The sequence below is a fragment of the Phasianus colchicus genome, chromosome 13 (genome assembly GCF_987193195.1).
Source record: "Phasianus colchicus chromosome 13, bPhaCol1.hap1.1, whole genome shotgun sequence".
NCBI classification, from domain to species: domain Eukaryota; kingdom Metazoa; phylum Chordata; class Aves; order Galliformes; family Phasianidae; genus Phasianus; species Phasianus colchicus.
Window position 1 is genome coordinate 18,644,940 of NC_143448.1, and position 22,460 is coordinate 18,667,399.

Below are 22,460 nucleotides of genomic sequence, written 5' to 3' on the forward strand. Positions count from 1 at the left end.
TTACAGATGCTCCCGGCCAACCTGCTCACCAACAGCTCACAGCAGCATTTTTTAGCTATGAGCAATTAACCGAAATGAAGTCATCTGGGCTAATTAGAAGTATAATAATTCAGAGAGCCTTAGGACCTGGGGAATAACAGCTCATTGCAGGGCGCTGATCCGACCCATCGGGCATTTCCATTGCTCCTGCAAACCCTCCAGTGTCTCTGGGGCCATTCTCCACCTAAACATCACTCCAAGGGAAATTAGTGCTGAATAGATGTGGAAAATAACCAAAAAACATAGTCATCTATCTTGCAGGAATTACAGGAAATTAGAGCAAGTGAATTACACTAAACAAAATTACCCTGCCTCAGAGCACATGTGGTCTGAGAAGAACTTGAAAACCATTCGAGAAGGCTTTGCTTGCTTTCTTTTTATTTTTTTTTTTTTAGTTTTTGCAAAGCTAATAGATCTTATAATTCTGCACAGCCCTATTGGAAATAGGAAAGAACCTGCCTCGTCCAATTAAGAATTAGAAGTAGAGCAGCACCAGGGAGAAAGACTTCTATTTAGATGACTGACTTTGTTCTCAAGCTCCACGAGATCCTGCTGGACTGGGAATTCTCTCAACATTTGCTGGTAATAGAAGACGCTGGGAGCTCATTGCCAAGCCTTCGCCTTTTCTCCCCTGGGATGCTCTAGCTGCATGCACCTCTTTGCTATTCCCAACCCCGGTGCACCAGCAACATCTTTACTTTCTTTTTCTGCCCACGTAACCTTGTGCTGTGGGTCTGTGCGGAGGGAAGGGACCTGGCTCTCCTTTGGTCCCAGCCAAACCCTCACTGGGGTGGCTCCAGCAGAATCTGCAGATCCCAAACGCGAACAAAAGCCCAGCACCAGGTCAGCATTCAGCATTCAGCATATTTAAGTATTTACTGCTGTCTCAGGAAGCAGGAAATTCCTACCACTATGTGGGAAGCACAAAGTTCAGTCGGACAAACAGCGCTGCTGCCCTAATTTGGGATGGGCAGGGAGCGGACACCGGGAGATTAAATGCTTTTATGTGTGCTCTGTGCATCCCAGGAGGAGGACAGCACAGCTCCCAGCATGTCATCCCAGTTCCCTTCAGGCTTCTGCTGGCAAGAGGAGATGCCAAAGCAAGAGCCAGTCAATAGGGAGCACTGGAGGGCAACAACTGCAGCTTTAACAGTTGGGAAGGGGAAAGATGCTCTCTCCTTCCCTGTGCAGACAGCAATCAGCAGGCCATCTAAATTAAGGTTTCTTCAGCCTACAAGGAGCCTTGTGTGGGAATCTTGCAAGTCAGCACAACTGCAGTCGTGGCCTCAGTTTTAAATAGCCCTGCGGTGTGGGCTGCCTCAGCTGTTGGTAAATTTGGGGCTGAAAAAGGAGGTGCTTGCTAGGAGCTGCTGCAGTGACCTCAAAACTCAGCAGCGGTGGTCAGTGCTTTGCAGGATCCCTGCTTCTTGCTCCTTGGCACTGGGTGGCAATGCTGTGACCGTGACCAGGTGGGACCGTGGCAGTTTAGTAGCAGGCAGGAAACTGGACATTGACTCGGTGTTGACGAGCAGTAAATTGTATCTGGGCATAGATGCAGTGAAACACTGTCCGCCCAGGGAGGTGTTGAGATCTCCATCTCTGGAGGTTCTCTGAAGCTGTGGAGATGTGGCACTGAGCGACTGAATGGACATGGTGGGATGGGTTGGGGTTGGGCTTGGTGATCGTTGAGGACTTTTCCAACCTGAACAATTCTGACTCTTTGGCTGCACCAAAATGATGCCAAAATACACCCGCATGTTTGTGGTGGGAGCTCTAATTCTACCTATGAGGTTCTTACATCAACATCCACCTGCCCTAGTGAGCCAGCCCTTCTCAGATGTGTGTGGCATCTCTGAACCTCCCTCACCATGCCCAGATTGCACCATGCACACCTGCAGCATCCTTGTGGTTGAGACAGTTTGGGAAGGCACCCGCATGTGGTGTGCAGGCACTGGAGTATATCTGCATGGGCACAGGGACCTGGCAGCTCAGCCAGATGCGTGCAGAATGAAGGGTGCTGGGGTTTGTGTTGCACAGGGAAAGCTGGAGCAGGATGTTTCCCTTTGCAGGAAGGTTATCCAGACAGGGAGTTCTCTGGCACCAGAATGCTATGGTTGGATAGGAAAAATTGTTGGCTTTGATTTAATTCTTCAGCTGTCGGAGGGGGGTGTGAGAGGGACTACATTTCCCCCATTGCCTCTCCAGACTTCTCCCCTCTTCCCTACAGAAAGCCCTCTCCCAAACGAAGGCGTTTGTTATGTCTCGTTGTCTTCTCTGGCACTTGGAAGTGCAAGCTTTTCCCATCTCTCTTCTTGGCATCTGTTCACGCTCTCCAGACCTTTGTTGGTTTTTGCACTGATTCTTGCTCTGAGACTCACTTCAGGACCATGGGAAAGACTTTATGGGGCAGCAGTACGTCTGAGCTGAGGACCACACTGATGATGAAGCACATGTTGGGCCGCACCACGCGACGTCTGACCCAGAGGGATGGGAAGGGAGGGCAAAGTATTCTATAGTGCATTTCTATTCTTCAGACACACAAATCTGCTCTTTGGCATGAGTTATGTCATGTGTCATAGAATCATAATATCATGAAATGGCCTGGGTTGAAAAGGACCACAGTGCTCATCAGGTTCCAACCCCCTGCTGTGTGCAGTTCGCCAACCAGCAGCCCAGGCTGCCCAGAGCCACATCCAGCCTGGCCTTGAATGCCTGCAGGGATGGGGCATCCACAGCCTCCTTGGGCAACCTGTTCCAGTGCCTCACCAAACCTCTGATGTACATCCTTACCAGGGGAGATGTGGGGCAAAACCCTACTGTCCTGGGGTTGTGAGGAGGGTTATCTGCCATGGGGTCTGGTGGTAGCGGGTGATGTGGGAAGTGATATCAGTCATTACGTGAAGCATCTCCAGCATAGGAAATGGAGGAGGTCCATGGGGTCCCAAAGCAGAGCCCTGATCCTGAGCCAGGAGATACGTGTGGACAGCACCATGTCGCCTTCAGGAGAAGCGAGCTGGGCACAACACCCCCACCTCTGCATCTTTCTCTCTCTAAGCTGGAGGCAAGGTGAGAGCACTACGAGGCGAACAACTTGCAGGCAAAGCAGAGCAGCACGAGCTGGTGGCATCTGCAGGGCTGAGAATCAGCCTCGACGAAGCGGCTGCTCCTACTTGACTCTGCCACTTCGCTGCCGAGATTATTACCAATCGGGTACATTTTTGAAAGCAAACGTGGTTTCAGATCGCCCGCTGATAAGATCTTTCTTGCCCTCAGCGGAGTCATTAATTCAATATGCTGAAATACCATTTTAATTAGTTTGCACGACGGTCCCAAGAGCAATGAAATAATGCTCTTTATTGTGTGAATACGTAGTGCGCCGTGCATAATCCTGTTCTTTATCTCGTCTTCCGTTCTGCCTCACTGGCAAATATTAGTGCATCCTGTCTCCCCGCCGTATCCTTGTGCGAGCGTGCCAGCACTCCCCAGTTAAATGCTCAAAGTTACTTTAGAACCATACTGTAGTTACTACTGTGGCCAGAAAAATCGGAGTGAACGGCTTTCATTGCTTACGATGTAGCCAGGTGTTATGATGACCCCAAATTGTCTGCATTTATCCTTAGCCCCAAATTCGTCTCAGCTCTGCTATGTTGGCCATAGTAGGGCCAAGAGTTGCCCCAGGTAAGCAGAGCTGCGTTTACAAACGCAGTCCACGACAAACTCAGCTCCAAGGATGGGGGTGGACAATGAGATTTGCCTGTAATGCCCCCCAGTGATCATGGAGCGTCTGTGTGCTGTGACCAAAGCGTTGCTTGGGTTTGAGTGGTGGCCCCGTGAGCGTTCTGTGGAGCCAGCTCTCATTTTGCATCCCCAGGCAGGTTGGATATCAGGAAAAAATGCTTCACATACAGAGCGTTGACACACAGGATGCCCAGGGAGTGGTGGGATCACTGTCCTGGGGATGGCACAGAACCACGGAGATGTGGTGGCACTGTGGAGGTGGTTATTGGCATGTTGGGTTTGGACTGGGGGATCTCAGTGATCTTTTCCAGCCTTAATGATTCTATGGTATCTGTGATTCTATGGGCAATGCCTTGATGCTTTTTCTCCATCTAATCTGATCCATGCTGATGAGTGCAGTGGCAGTTTGTTGCTGGTGTTAGTGCAGTGTGTCATCCCGTGCTGCTGAAGGAATGCACCGGGCCGTGTGGGGAACTGCAGATGGACGTAAATCATCTTCACTGCTCATTTGCAGTCCTGCTTGAGCAGAGGGATTACTGCTGGTAATATCCTTGGTATGCGTTTCTTTAAAGGTTATGTCATGTAATGGATGTCGCAGAAGTGTGGAGCTGCAGCCCTGTCACATGGGTCCCGCTGCACTGAGCTCAGCATTTCGTGCTGCTCTTATTCTGCTTTAGTTATGGCACCATTCCTTCAACTCCTGGGCACATCCTGTGGGCACAACCTGACCGTCCCAGAACCACCAACCCACATGTGCCCAGGGCTGGCGCCTGCAGTCCTCAGCAGCTGAAGCTTGTTCCATGCAAGCAATGGAAACGGTGGGGCTTTTGCAATACAGCTCTCGAAGGAGACGTGACAGATAAAGCAGCAGAGATGCAGGCTCTGCTGAGGTTCCAGCAAAACCCAGGCGCTTCATCTCAGCTAACCCAGCTGCCTCACAGACCTAGACAAAATAGTCAATGTCCAAATATCTTTTCCTGCCTCTTTTTCTTAATGGCTCTCTGAAGGTCTTTGTAAGTAAGTCCAAACCCTCTAAGCAGTCCCGAATCCTCCTCCATCCTGTTTGGATGCACCTGAGCTCTCCTCCAGCCCTTCTCACTCTTGTATCTGGTTTCCAAAAACGACCACCGAGAGACCTTCTATTTCATAACCTTCCCATCCTTTTCCAGACGACTCTTGCTCAGCCCCACGTCCAACCCGAGCATCCCACCAGGTCTGTTGCTCCATTATTTCAGTGCTGGAATTCCAATTTTAAAGCCGGTTTGCCTACATGCTGCCTGCATTTCTGGCTGCTGGGCTTCTGGAGGAGCTGAGGATCGGCGGTGGAAGCAGGCAATGGAAAAACCAGATAAGATCTGCTTTCAAGATGAAGTTTTCAGTCATGAAACGTAGACTTAAAATATCCTCAGTGACCAAAGAGGATTGAGAGGCAGCCCATAGGCTCCTGCAATCATTGCGTTTTTCATAAGCTTGTCTCGTTTTTCATGGAGTATGGTGAAAAGTTTGGAAATCTGTTGTCCGAAAGCAAAGGCAGAAGAAAACCTTCGGTCTTAAAAAGCAGTTGAGGGCTGAAAACCAATCCCCACAGTGGTTTCCTTCCATCTGCAGCGCCGAACTCTTCTGGTGGACCTGGCGGAGGTGGGAGCTGTCAAACCCCGCGGGTGTGGGTGCTGCTCTCACACATTGTAAAAAAGCCTCGACATGGAGATTGGCTCTGAAACACCTCCAAGTCAGGGAGGAGCTGCTCTAGCCCGTCCAGCTTTTTGTCTGTGGAAACAAATAACTCCGAAAGAGAACAAACCCGTAATGCGTGGCTGAGCGCGCCAGCACCGTTATCGTAGGCTGTAATCTGCAAACCACGGTTGTGACTAATGAGTGCATCCCATCGGATAATGGGCCATAAATTAAAAAAAATAAACCACGTCTAAGAGCTTCCAGAGTGCTGCAGGGAAGAGGAAGGAGCAGAAGATGGTGGTGCGAAGGATGGTGTGAATACAGCCCTCGGGGACGCAGCCTGGGGGGAGCAGGGTGGGTTGCATCTTGGAGGAGCAATCAGAGAGATCCTGGCACGAAGGGCTGTCCCAAATCCCAGCAGCTTTTTTTCAGGTGTTTTTCCCCCTTTTTTTTCCCCCTCTCATGCACGGGATGGATGTGGCTTTAACACCTGTGTTGTTGTAGGTAGGGATGTGAACTCTGGGTGTCTTTTTGGACATATGGAACATGTCCATGTCCATGGAACAGCAAAGAAATGCAGTGATGTAACATGGCTGCTCCTCACCAGGGAAAGGGAACCCTCCGAAATGCTGTTTTTCCAGTAGGATGGCTGCTTTCTAATTAAGTTTATTAAGCAATATCAAAAGCACATGGGACTGGAAATGCCATCGGTTCATCATGAAGCGATTAAGTTTGTTAGAAAGTGAAGAGCCCAGTCTGTGATTTCTCGTGGCTGGTGCTGAAAAGATAATATCTACCCCGGCTTATCGGCAAGTCTGTCTTGCACAGGGCTCTTTATCCAGCCCATTGCCTTGGCTTTTACCATCAAAGCCTTCCTGCCATTATCCCAGGGATTATTTCTCTGCCAAAATGGCCAATAATCCCCAGATTCCCTTGACTGAATTGAAGGAGCTGTTAGGAATCCGCTTGTGTGCATTATGTTTCTACATGCAGTTATCCTATGCAGATCTTTCCTTTAAAGATGTTGCTGCTTGAACAGATCTGTCCATTTTCAGCCTAATCCAACGGCAGTACCTGCTCTAATCTCAACAGTGCTTCTTATGCTAAACCTCTCCCTCCTCTCTGCCTAATCAGAGTTTGGGACCACTTCTTTACCTCCAATCCTTTTCCCAAAGTGCACCCATCTGTGTTCTGGGGTGGTGATGGGAACTGGGACCAGCTGCTGCCTCCTGCAAGGGCAGCTTCCAGGGGACCAAGGGCTTCCCCCAGCCCCAGAGCTGCAGGAGAAAAGTGGGTAGCAAACCAGGGAGCGCCTGGTAACTTCTGGCCTAAGCAAGATTTCCTTCTGTGTGCACTACTGACCAGTTCCCATGTGGCTAATGTAAGAGGGGAGAAATCTGTGCCAGAAGGGAAAGAGGAAGGAATTAATTACCTGTTGTACTCTGATTGAATGTGGTGGTCAATTGAACCAGAGCAGCAGCTGCTATTTGCATCTCCCATAAGGGATATTCCCCACAGCACCTTTCCAGGCACTGGGATCCGTGCTGGGCACAGGTCTGCAAGGGAACAGCAAGGAGCAATGACAGTGATGTCCCCACTTGGCTGCCAGTGTCCCCATGCCATCCCCATATATGCTCGCTGCCTGCTCCAGATCTCTCTGCCAGAAGCAACAGTCTGTCCTTGCAGTCAGGCTCTGCTTGTATTTATTTGTTGTACACAGCATCTCCCTGTCCAGCAGCCTCTTGTTTCACAGATGTCTTAATTTCCATTTGTCTTAATTGCTTTGTATTTCCACACCTCTGCACTGCAGGCAGCCAGTGCCTTTCCCCCAGAGCCTTTGTGCCTCTCAGCATCGTTTGAGGGAAGCTTCTGCCTTTTCCCTCCTGCAGTGCCCACTGCCTCTGTGCACACTTCGTAGGGGTGCTTTCCAGTCTGCAATTCCTCCACCTCGTGCACAAACCCTTCCTTACTCCCATATCCCCTGCATTGCATCCAGGGAGGGAAGCAAGCAAGAGAACAAGAACTGTGCAAACTGACTTGCAAGATGCAAACCGAATGCGTTTTCCTTGGACTTGTTTTTGCTTGGGTACCACTCACGATGGGTTTGCTGCCCTCATTATGGGCAGAATATGACCTCAGGGTGCTGATATTTGACCTTGGGCAGCCCCTGCCCCAGCATGTCCATCCCCTCTGCATTTTCCTACGTTCATGCAGTGGTGCCTTTACATTTTTAGGGATGAGGGCGAACCTAAAGCATCCACTTAATGCCAGCTACGTGCTTAAGTATTCTCCCAAGTGAGGCTTTACGTTATGAATTCTGAGGCTGCTGAAGCTAAAAGCACATTTTCTAACCTCTAATCTGCTGTGCCTGCCTTGCTTTCCCATTTCTGCATTGCTTTCGTGCCAGGAAAACTTTTTAACTGAAGTCTCAGCTGGTGCAGCCATAGACGCACTCCATGCCATGAGGGTTTTGTGCTTGTCTGTGCTCAGAGGAAAAAAGGAGCGGGGAGAATGGGAATAAAACGCAGATCAGATGATGCAAGCCTATAACCCGACCTGGGACGTCACCCACAGACTATTTACTTCAAAGATTCACTCTTTGCCATGGTAACTGGGAGCCGAAGGCACATGCTGTACAGAGCACAGTGCCCTGCTAAAGCCATTCCATGACCTCTGGGCTCTGCTTATGGCACCCTGCCTCCGGGGGGGCTGCGCTGTGCATCTTTCCATAGGAAACTTGCCTCTGGGACCCAGCTTTTGCTCTGAGTTTTATGCCATTGCACAATCCTGGGGCTGTTCTTCCCACTTAGGAGGATTATGAATGTCTTCTTTTTTTTTTCCCCCCCTTTTGAGCCCAACTGTTGTGATTCAGTGTCGCTGTCACCACCAGCAGCAGTGCTCTGCTCGTGGCCCATGGTGAGCAACGTGAGCATCCTCGGGTGGGCTGAAGGGATGCAGGGGGGAGCATCACTTCAGAATCACAGAACCATAGAATGATTTGAGTTAGAAGAGACCTTGAAAGGCCATCATCTGGTCCCACTGCCCTGCAATGAACAGGGACACAGCTCCACCAGGTTGCTCAGAACCTCAGTTTTCCGAGAGGAGAGAATCTCTTTAGGGAGAGCATCAATCTGAGAGAGAGGTGCATCATCTTGGGATGAGGTAGCATCACGTTCAAATGGGGAAGCAATCACTTCAAGAAGGGGAAACGTGATGTTGGGAGTGGGGAGCATCACTTTGAGAGGGGGAGCATCAGTTTGGAAGAGGGGAGCGTCACGTTGGGACGGGGAGCTTAAATTTGGGAAGAAAGCATCAATTTGAGGGAGGGAAGCATGACTTTGGGGGGTGAAAGCTTCACTTTCAGAGAGAGAAGTATTGCTTTGAGAGCTGAAACATCCCCTTGGGGAGGCTTACCTCGTGCACAGTGCAGGTTTGGCCAGCTCCACGTGCAGTGCAGCACGAGATGCTGTCACAGCCCTGGCTGCTGCTGGAGGAGCAGGTAGCAAATATCCCATCCTGGCACTCTCCCAGTGAGACCACGCTTACAATTAATGAGCTTATAAAGAGGAGCTTCCCCTTCCTCCCAGCAGCAGTTATGGTCGGACCACAGCTGTCATCCCGCATCCACACATCCTCCTGCTGCCCACCCAGCTCCTGCAGGCACAGACATCCAATGCAAAGGGAAAGGGGGGCGATGATCCACCCCAACAATGCAAAACTTCCACTGGTTGGGCGTTGTTTCTGCATTTAGCATGGGAGGGATGATCGCTCTCGAATCTTTTTCTTTAATTATTATATTAAAAAAAGAAAGAGAAAAAGGACATTTGGCAGAGCCCGAAGAGCTGTTCTTCATTTAGCAAGCAGAGCATGTGGCTGTTTGTGTAGATATTATTCCTCTGGAAACGCTGCTTTCGGTTAATCACTCTGTAACTTGTATTGGATTCTGTGTTTATGTATCAGCCAAAGCCTCTTTCTGGGCCTTTATGACATAATTTTGAAGTGTTGAAAAATCAGCTTATTCTCTGCCTTCACGGTCTGATATTTTGAAGCATTTTTTTTCCCCCGTGAAGAAAATCCTCATAAACCACCTCATTCTTCAAGTGAAAGAACAGCTGAAAAAAGAGAGAGAAAGGGAGTGTTCCTGGCTCGTGCATGGCGTGGCAGCATCCCTCTCCTCCGATAAGCAGGAGGCAGCCAGCTGCTGGATCCTATTAGAGCTGCTGGGGGAGCCTATGCCCAAATCACTGCTGCATACTGGGACAGGCAGAGAGATGGGCAGAAATAAAGTATTCCTTTCCTAAAGTAATGCTGTGCCCAGATGTAACGCCTTTGTGCTCAGTGTTGCAGGACCCGGAGCTGCTGCAGAACAGAAGTGCATTCTCTCCCCATGGACAGAGCAAAGGGCATCTCCTATCTCACCACTTCACCTGTACTGTAGAATCACAGGATCATTCAGGTTGGAAAAGACCTCTACGATCCCCAGGCCCAACCCCAAGCCACCCCACCATGCTCATAACCACGTTCCCCATTGCCACATCTTCACCATTCTCCAACACCTCCATGTCCCCAAGGGCTGCCCCCATTTTGCATCACCCAGTGTTCTGACGTTGCCCACGTGTCCCCATGGCCTTCTGGGGACATCGAAGGAGGGGTTACCAAGAGCTGAGCCCCTTGGAATGATGGCCAACAATACTGAAGACAGACATCTGTTAGCACAGCCAGAGCCCTGGGTTTGGGTTTTCGTAGTAAAAGGGCTTTAGAAAAACAAGTGGGAAATAGAAATGTTTCCATTACTGCTTCGTTTTCATTAAAATAGTTTTTAAGAGTACATAGGCAGCTTTAGTGACATAAACACATCGGCTCTGGGCTGCTGTGCCAGAAGAAGAGAGTGAAAATGATTATTAGAATAGGACAACTATGGGAAAAATGTTGAGAAAAAACTTCTTACCGCTTTGGATGGCTTTCTGCTTTGCAGAACTTAAAATGCTTTTCCTTCTGTTGGGTGAGATGTGCTTTTAGGGGAATTGCTGACATTTTCCCCCGCTTTTGCCCTTTTTTTTTTTTTTGCGGTAGCAGGGGGGCTGGCAAGAGGATTCGAGGAACCTCCTCACTTCCACAAGGTTTTCATATTTCGTTTTTTCCACTATGCAACCTTTTAAAAATTCTTCCAACATGAGAAATATGACAATGTTTCATATTTCCTTGGCCCATCTGCGCCCTTTCTGGAGCTTGAGCTGCTGCTTCAAAGCCACAAATGAAACATAAAGAATTTGCTACCAGAAACGATGGAAAAGTCATCCTGCTCCGTGAGGATTGCTCGGTCAGATCCAGTGGCAGAAAGAGGGAGGAAAATAAAAAGGGAGGATAACGCTGCACTCCAGTGAGTACGCAGAGCATGAAGGCAAGTGGGGAAAAGAAAAAGTTAGATGAGGTTTATGAGCGTTTCAAGAAAGGTCATTTTTTACTGAGTTTCCTCCCAAGAAAGTCTGAAATTCAAGAGGTTGACCAAGAATGAACAGGCGGAGAAAATGCCTTTTGTCTGGTTTTGCTGGGCAGAAAAACAAAATGTCAAAGCTGTAGCATAGAGGTGCTGACAAATACTATGCATTTTTAATTTCCTGCAATTTTATTATTTTTTCTGTTGCTGTCTGGAGATAGGAGCTGAAGCGAGGGCTTTGTTTGAGCGCGGTGGGGATGTGGCTATGGATGAGATTCTCTGTGCTGTGATTTGGGCCTATCTCAAGATGTCACGAATTAGAGACAACACCCACAGTCTGGCAAGTTCAGCCCAGTTGGGGCTGGGTTTATTTATTGGAGAGAAAAAGCAGGGAGCACTTTCTGGGGATGGACAAGAAAAGCGTGAGTGGCTCCAACTCCAAGAAAACCCTTAGCATCATCAAATCAGAGTCATTCAGGTTGGGAAAGACCTCCAAGATCACCAAGCCCAACCCCAACACGTCTCACCATGCCCATAATTACGTCCCTCAGGGCCACATCTCCATGGTTCTGGGACACCTCCAGTGACCCCAGCACTCCCTGGGCAGCCTGTGCTGGTGCACAATCACTCTTTGGGAGAAGAAATGTAGGGATCCTCTTGAGGTTCTTGGAGGTCTTTCCCATCCTTAACGATACTGCGATTCTAAGGGCATGAAACCACGTTCCAGCCCAGTATCATCATGCATTTATTCCCACCAGCCCCATCAGCAAAAAAACAGGTTTCCCACAGCTCTCGCTCCGTTTCCCGTTGGCTGTAGTTCAGTTCCTGCATAGGAAGGGGATGATCCTCTGTGATCTCTCCTCTCCCTGACACCTCGTAAATCCAGTGCCTGCTCCAGAGGCTTCTTGCAGGGTGTTGGGGCTGTTGGGTTGCTGACTTTCCCTCCTCACACTCGCCAGCGCATTCATGGCATTCTGGATGCATAACAGCATTGCGTTGGACAGGGCTTTAATTAGTTTCCAGAATGCTTTCGTATACAAAAAGGGCCAAATCTGCTCTTAATTACCTTGCTTTCATTTTCCTGGGGCTAATTTAGGCTGTGGCTCGCGGGGCTGAAGCTGGCACTGTGAGCATCGCTTTGTTGCACATATTGGGGCGCTTTTTTGTCTCTTTAATAACATTGGCAGTATATTCACGTGTATCTGTGCAGTCAGTAGGTTAGAACATAGCACCGACCTGTAGAACTTTGGGATTCTCATTGGGCAGAAAAAACTGTCCGACTGTATAAAAGTGAGAGGTTCTGTAACTTTTGCCTTTTTCAGATCTTTTTCGTGGAGAAACCCAGAAGTCAGAAGGTCAAACCCATAAACACTTTAAATGACGAGCTCAGGGGTGGAAATCCTTCCTCAGGGTGCTTTGTTGAAGGCCCTCAGTCTGGGAATTACCATGTCCTTGAAAGCAAAACAATAAGAATCCGTACTGACTCATTCTTGGTCCCCAAAATTGAGTTCCCACTCATGCATACGTTCCATTCTCTTTCGTATTTTTTTTATTGCCAACGATCACAATTTGCACGTTAATATAATATTATGATAATGTGGCAGCAGGCAGAGCTGGATGAGGCGTAGGAAAGTTCCTCTGTCTCCTGTTTCCATTATTCATGGAAGGAGGGCAGCAGGATGGAGCCCGCAGGCTGGGATGGGATATATCCCAGGTCAGGGCTTGGGCATACACGAGTTCATTTTGAATCAAAATGATGTAATTGCAAAGTGCAAAGGTGATGTCAGAGCGTGCCAAAGGGATGGAGGCTGGGAGCGAAAATCGAGTGATGCAACTGTGTTAAATATTTTTTTTTTTTTTAATTATTATTATTTTTTTTTTACTGGGTCTAATTATTTTTGAGTCAGTATCACTTTGTCGTTCAAACCCTGACTCATGACTTCTGCACGCTGGAGGCTGGCAAGGCTGGATGCAGTACAAGAATGCTGGACTCCAAGAACGCTTGGCAGAGCGTGCCATTTCCAAAGGGAAAAAAAAAAAGAAAAAAATTGGGAAAAAAAAAAAAAAAGTAGTTAATTCCCTTCTGTTTTCTGTAGTTTTTAATGCTCTGCTGCCTCATTCCTGTGCATTGTGTAGGTGTGCTACGGATCCAAATTGCCTCCCAGCGATCAGCCGTGTTAAAATTCCTCCTCGACACGGGGTTGCTGGAGCTGCTCCGTGCCCTGCGTGCTGCAGCTTGCACCAAAACCCTCAGGGCAGGGGAATTGGAGCAGGTGGGACTGGAAAGCACAGCCAGGCTGGGTGATGCACGCGGGGCCACAGGCTGTTGGAAGGCTGGGCAGCAGCAGCATGCAAAGGAGCGGTTTGGCAGCCAGCCACTGCTGCTGGCTGCTCGCACGCTTGTTGCAGTCACCTGCCCTGCGAGTGTGGTTTTTGCAGGTTTGGCAAGGAGCCTTGGGGTCACCATCCCTGGAGGTGTCCCAGAAGCATGGAGATGTGGCCCTGATGGACGTGGTTATGGGGTTGAGCATGGGCATCTTGGGCGTCTTCTCCAATCTGAGCGATTCAGTTGTTCTGTTATTAAGGAACGTGGGTCCCAGACCCTTGTTGCATGAGGATCCCTGATCTGGGAAGCCAACCGGCCTTCATTTTCCTTTCCAAACTTAGACATCAACTGCATTTCTTTAAAAGCCAAACATTCTGTCCTTGCACTGTTTTCAAGCACTGGCTTCTCCCCTATTGTCAGTATGTGTCAAGGAGAGAAAACTGCAAACCAAGCCTTAAAAAAATATCCCAGAGATGGCTTTATTTCTGGCTGGCTTTCCGCTGGATGCTCCGTCCAATCTGGCAGGATGGGGAGGATCCATTTGGGACCTATGGATGTAGGCGAGCGCTGGAACAAGGAGAAGACCTGAAAATCTGGCTGTGCTGGAAGGGGAGCAGAGTTCGGGGCATAGATGGACTATATTGCCCTGAAGCCTCCTAAAAATGGACAAAGATGCCACTTCTAGAAAGCCCCCAGTTCCCTTTGCCTTTGTGGTTAATCAGCCAATAAATTACCCCCTCTCCCTCTGCAGTTGGTGAGCAACTGATCACGTGTCCTTGAGAGAGACATTTTCTCCACTTTGCTGGAAGGTTTCTCTTTTACGTTTTGGGCCAGCTGCACAAAATGCCTTTTTTTTCCCTTTTTTTTTTCCCCTCCCCATTTCCCCAGCTTTAACTCAATTCTTTTGGTGGGCGACTATAGTCAAAGGGATTTAGATGAAGTTGTACCAGCAGCAGGACGGGAGCCAAGCAGTTGGTGCCAAGCTCTGTACAAACAGAGCAGATCTGAACTACTGCGGCTGCATAATGGAAATGGCCCATGTTGGCCAACAATCTGCGCATGAATCACGCTCTGGCAAAACGCGCTCTAGCTATAGGTGTCAGCTAGAGTCAGGCCCTTAAAGCTATTTTAACACGGTCCTTTTAGTGTAATTTCCTTTGTTTTTAATGATAGGATTCGTTAAAAAGCTGATAGAAAAAAAAAGAAAAAAAAAAAAAGGATGGTGAGCATTAGCAGAGCCTGAGCACAGTAAGTGATTGGGGCTGGCTGTCGTTGTGTTGAATCTCATCCCAGTCTTGGCCACACTGAACTCTCACATGGTCAGGAGGAATTTGCTGCCAGAGGTGTCCTTCAAGAAGCTTTGGGTGTCCGTGGCCATCGTAGCCATGCTCTTGAAGACAGGAGCTCCATTGCCAGAGCGCTCCATGGTGTAGTATGGGAGGATCTTGCCCTCACCTAAAGCGTGGAAAGATTGGCCAAAGGGAGGAGGAGCCCAGCTCCTCTTGCTCCAGAAGGTTGGAGTTGCTTGCTGAGGTTGGGAGGATGGATTTTCTACAAGAGAGTGAAGGAAAATCTCTGGGGATGGTGGCAAAGCTGGGTTTCTCCCAACGGCTGGGAGTCAGCAAGCTCCTGCACATGCTTTATTATTTCTGCTGGGTAACTTCCAGCATTTTGCTCAGATTTCATTTCTGGCCTGGAAACATTATTGTTGAAATGCTTTTGTCTGGCTCAGGCCACTTCAATACCATCCCAGAGCATCTCCCCACAACAGAGGCCACTAAATGCCTCCTCCTCGTTTCAGAAACCATGTGCACAGTGGCTGTTGGGTTTCTAGGAAGCTCCCACGTCCTTTCTCTTTTTCATCCCTGTTGATGCAGGCTGGAGTCCATCCATGGGACAACTGGGGAAGCGAGATACCAAGACTCTCCCAAGCAGAGTGAATAATGCTGCAAGAAGGAGATCCCCAGGAATGTCCTTATGGCACATTCCAAGTGGTCAATGGTTGCAGAGGATTTAATCTGCTCCCGGTGCTGTGCTTGGTTTGGCCATGGCATTATTGCCAGACTAAAATTCTGCTTGTTTAAAGCGAGGGCATTGGTCTTGCTGGGACTGTTGTTGTGTCTGAGATGCACCAGGAGCCTTCAGCTTTGGATCTCTTTTAATTGCTGGTGGGGCTGTGGTCAACATCTGGGTCTCATATCTGTGCTTACTACAGACTCACTCGGAGCGATGTTTGTGGCACATGAAGTCATCTGGCGTCCTCCCTTACAGCAGAAGATGCTTTCCTGCAGAAGGAAGAGGCTGTTTGGTTTGCAGCGCTTGCATAGTGCGTGTCCCGCATCTTGCTTGGTCTTTGCATCTATTTGGCTGCAAGAAGACGTTAAAAAAAGCAAGCTGTGTTGATTTCAGCATTGTGCAAAAGTATTTTCCCATCATTCTCAGTCAAAAAGCATGATTTAATTAACATTTTTATATGTTTATTATTTAAGAAAGCATGTGCTGCTGGGTTTGGGGATTTTTTTTTTTTTTTTTTTTTTACCCAACTCGTGTTTGTTATGAAATAGATGAGTCATGCTCTACTGTATAGGCGGAGGGAAGGGGCCAGGGGATGGATGGGGAGCACCCACCATCTCCGCCTGCCAGATTGGTGTCCAGGCATTAAATAAGATAGGAAAAGACTTAAATCCCCCCTCCTTGCCAACTCACGTTTGCTCTCAAGCAAAGCAAGATTTGCATTTCACGTGGCTGTGTTACAGGTGCAAGCTGGATGTGTGCGATGCTTTCTCCCATGGTTATGTGTGAGGCTGTGCTTGGGGTTTAGGGCTTTGAAATCACTGCCTGCTGATATTAGCAAGGGAACTGCTGGGAGCTACTTGTCTTCAACCCAAACCAGTGGGAGAAACCAAAAACTGTGGATACCCCATCCTTGGAGGTGCCCAAGGCCAAGCTGGATGAGGCTATGGGCATCCAGTGGGAGGCAACCAGCTCACGGCAGGGGGCTGGAGCTTGAGGATCTTTGAGGTCTCTTCCAACCCAACCATCCTATGATTCCATGATTCATTCTGTGTTTCTGTGATGTGACTGACAGTGGTCAGGATTGGGCCATCTGGGACCACCCTCCCTGCAAGGCTCTGCCCAGGGAGGGAGGTGCTCATAGGGAGCAACCCTCCGTGTGCTCTGCTGTCATGGGACAGGGCCAGAGACAGTTTGTTTGCTGTGTCTTGCATAAAAAATATAGCCAAGTCATTTTTAGCCCTTTAAGCACAGGATCACCCTCACACCCGCGCTTCAGGCTCTCCTGCACCAGTGCTGGAGACTTTTCTCATTGTAAAAAGTAAACATGTGCTTTAGGGCTCTGAAAACAGATAAAGAAAGATCCCTCCCTGAAGGAGAAGGATAAACATTGCTAAAATGTTATCGTTCATGCAATTGCACTCTGGGTGCTGGATGTGACCACAACTGCAGCAGCTCCTTCCTTTGCACGGGAAAGTGCTGGAGAGCCGTGCTGGGCCCAGCTGGAGCAGAAAGCAGCTTTGTTTAGCATCCTTTGCCCTTATCAGCATAAACAGAGCCCTCCTCTTCTGGGGGGGCCCCGATGACCACACAGCCACCAGTCCCCATCCTGCTGATGATGGCAAGGCTGGTGTTGGCAACCCCTGCTACTGTCAGCCCTTGTGGCCCCACCAGCACCATGGGGTGTTAGAACCCCCAGTCCCCATTTCTTGTCCCTCTGTGGCTGGGCTAGAGTCCAAAAAGGGGCTGCAATGGGTGGGTGCCCAGTGGTGCGCAGTGCACAAGGATGTGCCCATCTCCCCCCAGCTGGGGCAGCATTACTCCTTCCAGCTCTGCAGGAAAGCTGCACGTGGGCTTGCTCTCTTCCAACAGAAGTTGGAGGAAGCAGGAAGAGGTGGATATATATATCTACATATAAAATTATAGAAATAATTGCCCCCAGAAGGCTCTTGTGGAGGGGCCGGGGGCTGGCAGCGGTGCACGGCCTCTCCGCGTCCCTCCCCGGGGCTAAAGATAGCCGTGTCTGCAGCTGAGCTGTGAATCAGCCACAAAAAATGTGGGTCACCTCCTGTGCGAAGAAATGAACATTCGGAGACTCATCCGCTCCTGACCTCATTTTGCTGGGTATGAATCAGGCCTCCAACCCGACAGACCCCACAGCTGCTCCTGCGACAGCAGCTCCGCGCTCTGACACCCGGCGCACAGCAGGCCTTTATTAAAAGCTATTCAGGGCTGGTTTTCTCGTTAGGGCGAGAGGGTGTTAATTGGGTGAGAGCGCAGGCGCAGAGATTTTGCCTCATCTCCAGGCGGCAGAGTGCTCAGAGCTGACAGCGAAATGGTTAAACCCCGCGTTCCCACCCCATGTGCATGCACACACGTGCAAGCCCCTCACCCACACACATGTTGCATGCATGCATGGCTGCAGCATCCGCATGTGCAGGGACTCTGCATGCAAAAAGCGGGCATGGCACACTCAAACATTGCTGCACACTGTACAGAGGGAAACACGGCAGTTTGCAACCATGGGTGCACAACCACATGCACCCAGGGAGAGCTGCACATGGGCTTATGTAGTTTTGTTCTCTCTTTTTTTTTTTTTTTCCCTATCCTACTGTTGCAAAACTCACTCCCGTTTCTCTTTGTCCAAGGAAAACCTGACATGGACTCCAAAGCAGTGAGAAGTGTAGGGGGAAAGCTTTGGAGTGGCACCCAGTGCGCTGGGCGCTGTCCTTGCTGCTGTCCCATGTGTCAGGCGTGCTGCTGGCGGGTCTGCATTCTGTGCCTGCACCTTGCACACCCCTCCTTTCAGCCAGAAACCCTACTGCTTTTGCAGAAAGTTCTCTGTCCCTACTCATGCCAGCAAAAAGGCAATGGCAGTGGTGGCAATGCCCGCGGGTGACATAGCGTGGGTGACTGCAGGGTGACAGCTTCACGCACCAAACCCCGCTCAGCTCCCTCTCTCTGAGCCGCCTTTAAACAAAACCACTCCGTCTCCACGGGGGGAAATCTCACCCCGAAGGTGGAAAGGCTCCTTCCTCTCTGCATCCGCCTGCACTAAAGGTCCCGCGCGGCACAGCAGCACTGTGCCCTGGGTGCAGCCGGACGGAGCACACTGCTCTGCAGAGCTCCAAACACCGCTCCCGGGTCCAGGCTGGGACACGAATCCCAATCTCTGTTCCCGTTTGGGATTTGTTACCCCGCGGGGCTTCGTCTTGCAAAAGCCCGGAGTCAGGAAATAGTTAAGTGCTAGAGTATTTTGATTAGCAGAGCCTTAAAGTCAGTAAAAGACAGTCAGAGAGAACTATCAGGAGCATGCTAATGAAGTGAAGTCATCAGCAGACACCAGGGACGGATTCATGCCTGCTCCACGCCGCGCCGGACCGCCGGGCTGCAGGAACGCGCGGGCAGGTGGACGGGGGCTGACGGCGAGGGGCTCCCCTGAATATCGCCGGAGCCTGATGGCATTTCCAGCTCCGCCGGAGCCGCGGGAGGACTGGAGATAGTGCAGAGAGAGACTGGGAAGGCAGCGCAGGGCAGCTTCCGACTCGCGGGGAAAGGTGAGGGAATGCTGTTGGAAAATCCATTTGGTTTTGCCGTGTTGCGGTTGGATTGGGGAAATGCTGGGGGTGGGGTGAGGGGACTGTTTGGGTTTTTTCGGTGGCAGTGGTGGTTGGAAGGGGCCGCGTTCTGCATTCACTCTGACTGCACCCACAGAGCTTCCCCCGGTGCCGGACGCCCGAGGTGTCCTCAGCACTAGGAATGCCCTGGCCCTATGCATGCACCTGGGGCAGCTCCTGCCCTGGGGACACCAAACGGAACACGGAAACCACTCTGTCATTTGGGGGATCCCCACCCCCTCTTTGAAAACCTATGGGCGATTTTAAAAGTGTTTAAGAATATTTGTCAGGTTTGGGGCACCGTGCAGAACTGTTCTCATCCTTTTCATTTCGCGCTATGGGCGCGTGGGCTCAGGTCCTACCTCTACTGTACAAACGGCTTTCGTGGAATCCTTTAGAAACTTAGGATGGAGTTTGAGTCAGGCAGCTGCCTCAGGGCTGAAGGCAGGAACTCTTCCCCAGACAAATCCACGCTGGAGCCGATGACGCGACGACGCTGTTTAATTTACAAAAAGGCACACGGTGAAAACAGGCGTTTTTGCTGGTGGTAAACGAAAGAAAAACATGCAGAAGAGGTTTTATTCTCGACCAGATGGGATTAACCCATTCAAGATGAGGAGCTCCTGCGATGCGCGCAGGGAGCACTGATGAGGACCGTGTCACTTTGCAGCGCCGATGGCTCAGCCCCGCGCACACACGGATCCTCAGCCACTCTCCAGGTCGGTCCCCAAATTTGGTGCTTTCTGCCCCAAAATAGTTTTAATTTTCCTATCGCAGCGACGTCCAAGCTTGCGACGCTGAGAATGTGCTTGGCTGCTGAGGACACCCGGCTTCTGGGCTGATGTGGATTCCCGCAATGCGCTCGTTTCAAGTAACGCTTCCATAAATAAAACCCCTCGATTTTATCCATATGGAGGTTAGCATTATCTCAATGCTGTAATGTCAACACGGGATCTTTTGGGCCTGGGGACTCCCAGCGGGATTGGCGACGCGATTCCTTTTTAATTTTACATCAGAAGCTGCGCGCTTCCTTCTCTACCGCTCTAAAACCATAAGGAGGGTCATCCAAAAAGCGACAGCTCTCCGTTTGCACATCCCATGATCTCCCACGATCTCCCTTGTGTGTGCCCCTGCCCTGCTCTGCACAGTGCCAAGGGACTGGCATCCAGGTGGGATTTTTCCTAGGGGAGCACATAGGATGTGCAGCTCCATCCCCACAGCGTGGAGAATCCTCGTGCATCGCTGCTGCACCCAGACACGTCGCAGGGAGCGAGGTGTTGTGAGCTTGTCTGTAATTAAAGGAGAGGAAAACGAGAGAAAAATGAGGGATCTTAGAGGATTTCTTCCATTCTTCTCTCCCTTGTCCTGTCTGCAGGAGGTGTGTGCAGGCGTCCCATGGCAGGACGCTGGCTGTGGGCAGATGTGGGCAAACTGGTGACCCCTTGGTGATGTCTCCTGGCTGCAGGAACGCACTTCTATACAAGTCTGCTGGTCTGCCCCCCACTCTCAGGGTGACATTTGCTGAGTACACCCCAAAGCACACGCGCTTAAAGCAATGATTTGCAATGGGCACTGCAGGAGAGCGGTAGTTTGCTGCAAGGTGATGGGATGCCAGCAGAGCTTGGGGCTGGGGGTGCTCCCCAGGGCTGGGATGGAGCTCAGCCCACCCAAGATATGGGCTTAGGGGTCTCTGGAGCCCTCCACGGCCAGCAGATGTGCTCAGAGTTGTTCTGCTGCTCTGATTTTGCTGTGGTTTCGGTGCAGTGCGCTCGGGATCGAAGCACCCAGGGACCTAAAAGTCCTTTAGCAGAGCTGCCGTGGATCCCATGGAATGAAACACCCTGGAATCACCCGCCGTCCTCTTTGGCTGCCCATCCTTGGAGGAGAAAGGTGTTAAAGGGCCAGTGGCCCACTACTAAGCAACAGTTACCAACAACCTTAAGCAAATAAAATATGTGAGATTATGAAAACAGGGGAACTGCAGCTGATTCCCAGCATCTCTGCAGTGTGAGTCAGTAGTGCACGTCTGCTGCTCCCTGCTCGTTCCTAGATGACAGCATCCACACATCAAATCCGCTGGCCCTTGGAGATCAGACATCCCCTAATATTTATGGTGGTTTCAGATAGCATGCATTTCTCTGGCTGCTAGATAACACCAGCAAGGAGCTGGGATTTACATGTTTCTGTTCTGAAGGGGTTTTGTTTTGCCTTTTTTTAAAATAAGGCTCAGTTGTAGGGTGGTTCAAACACCGCGTGCTGTTCCTAAGCGCATTTTGGCACCGCTCGTGCCGTCCCATTGCAAGACAGCTCACCAAACCCTGACCCCACACCAGCTGAAAGAGGGAAATCATTCATCAATGAGCTAGGGATGAGGAGGGCATTTGCCCAGCAGTGTTCAGAGATGGGTTATTATGCAGAAACTCAGGATTTGAGTAGCAGAGGGGGATTTCAGGGTGGTCAGCTGCAGCTTTCCATCTACAGGCATTGGCGGAGTGGGATCAGGCTCGTTTGACATCCTGTAGGCTGCATGTTTGGCTTCGTCGTGGTTCTGGTTGCTATGGTATGAGGATAGGGTTTGGGGTTGGTGGGTGGGAGCTCTGCAGAGGTCTGGATGTGACCTTAGATGACTCGTGTCTGCTCTGCAAGATGGGTCTTTGGGATGAGTGCAGTGCGTCGCTTTCTTAACCTGCGTTTTACCATCACTACTCATCCTGCTGGGCCGTGCCTGAGGATGCTGCCCTGCGTTTCTCAACCCTCCCACCACAGCCTCAGCCTCTCCAGATGAAATTCACCCAGAACTTTGGTCTGTCTGCACCGTGGAGTGCTCACCTTTTCCTACACAGATGGTGCTGGGGTGTAGGATGGAGCCCTTCAGCCTGGTACCACTGGGAGCCCTGCTGCTGCTGCTCTCCATCACCTGGTGTGGATGGTGTCCCATGAGCTGTGACCAGAGGGGCTTCGCTGAAGAAATGCCACCAGTCTGTAGGAACGTGGCACTGCTCTGCAACTCAACACATCTCACACTGTGCGAATCTCCTGCCTGTGGGCACAGAGAGGTCAAGGAGCTTCTCCATGATCTTCCAACTCCTCTTCCAGAGGATGAACGGCAGGAGGCTGCTCCAGCACAGGGGCAGGGATGTGCTTCAGAGACAGACTCCAGACTTGTTTCTCTGCAAAAAAAAGATGTGGTTCCATGGCAAGTCAGAGCCTGGGCACACTTTGGTGGAGGTGCTGGGTGGCATCACACACACTGTATGGGACAGGCTGTGACCACGGGCTTCTGCAGCAGCATCTGCCCCAGCACTGCCACCTCTACCCCATGACCCTGGTCCCATCCCATGTCCCTGATCCTCACACTGCATCCCTTGGGGACAGCATCCTGCACAGACTTCCCTCCAGGAATGGATGCAGCAAGATGTCATCGTGCTGATTCCTCCCATAACATCATCATCAATGCTGCATGGCCACGCAGGGCAGACTGCACCTACAAGTGGCTTTGGGAGCGAGAAAACTCGTTAGCCCCACAATCTTCTCCACCACATTGGTGCTTTTGGTGCACACAGGCTGTCTGCAAAGCCCTTGCCCAGTGCACGCCTCTCCTCTGCCTCTCTCCCAG

The 22,460-nt window shown here is 50.4% G+C and overlaps 1 protein-coding gene across 6 annotated transcripts in view; it reads left to right on the top strand.

Annotated features, from left to right (window-relative positions):
* ZNF469 (zinc finger protein 469) overlaps window positions 1-22,460 on the top strand; it is a 185,672-nt gene that overhangs the window by 116,872 nt on the left and 46,340 nt on the right. The window contains exon 1 of one of the 6 annotated variants that reach the window (XM_090149466.1): window positions 17,783-18,784. The exons of the other annotated variants lie outside the window; for them this stretch is intronic. The gene's annotated coding sequence lies outside the window, so the exon portion shown is untranslated. Of the gene's footprint in view, window positions 1-17,782; window positions 18,785-22,460 lie in introns of those variants that run through there. 6 annotated transcript variants of the gene reach the window in all.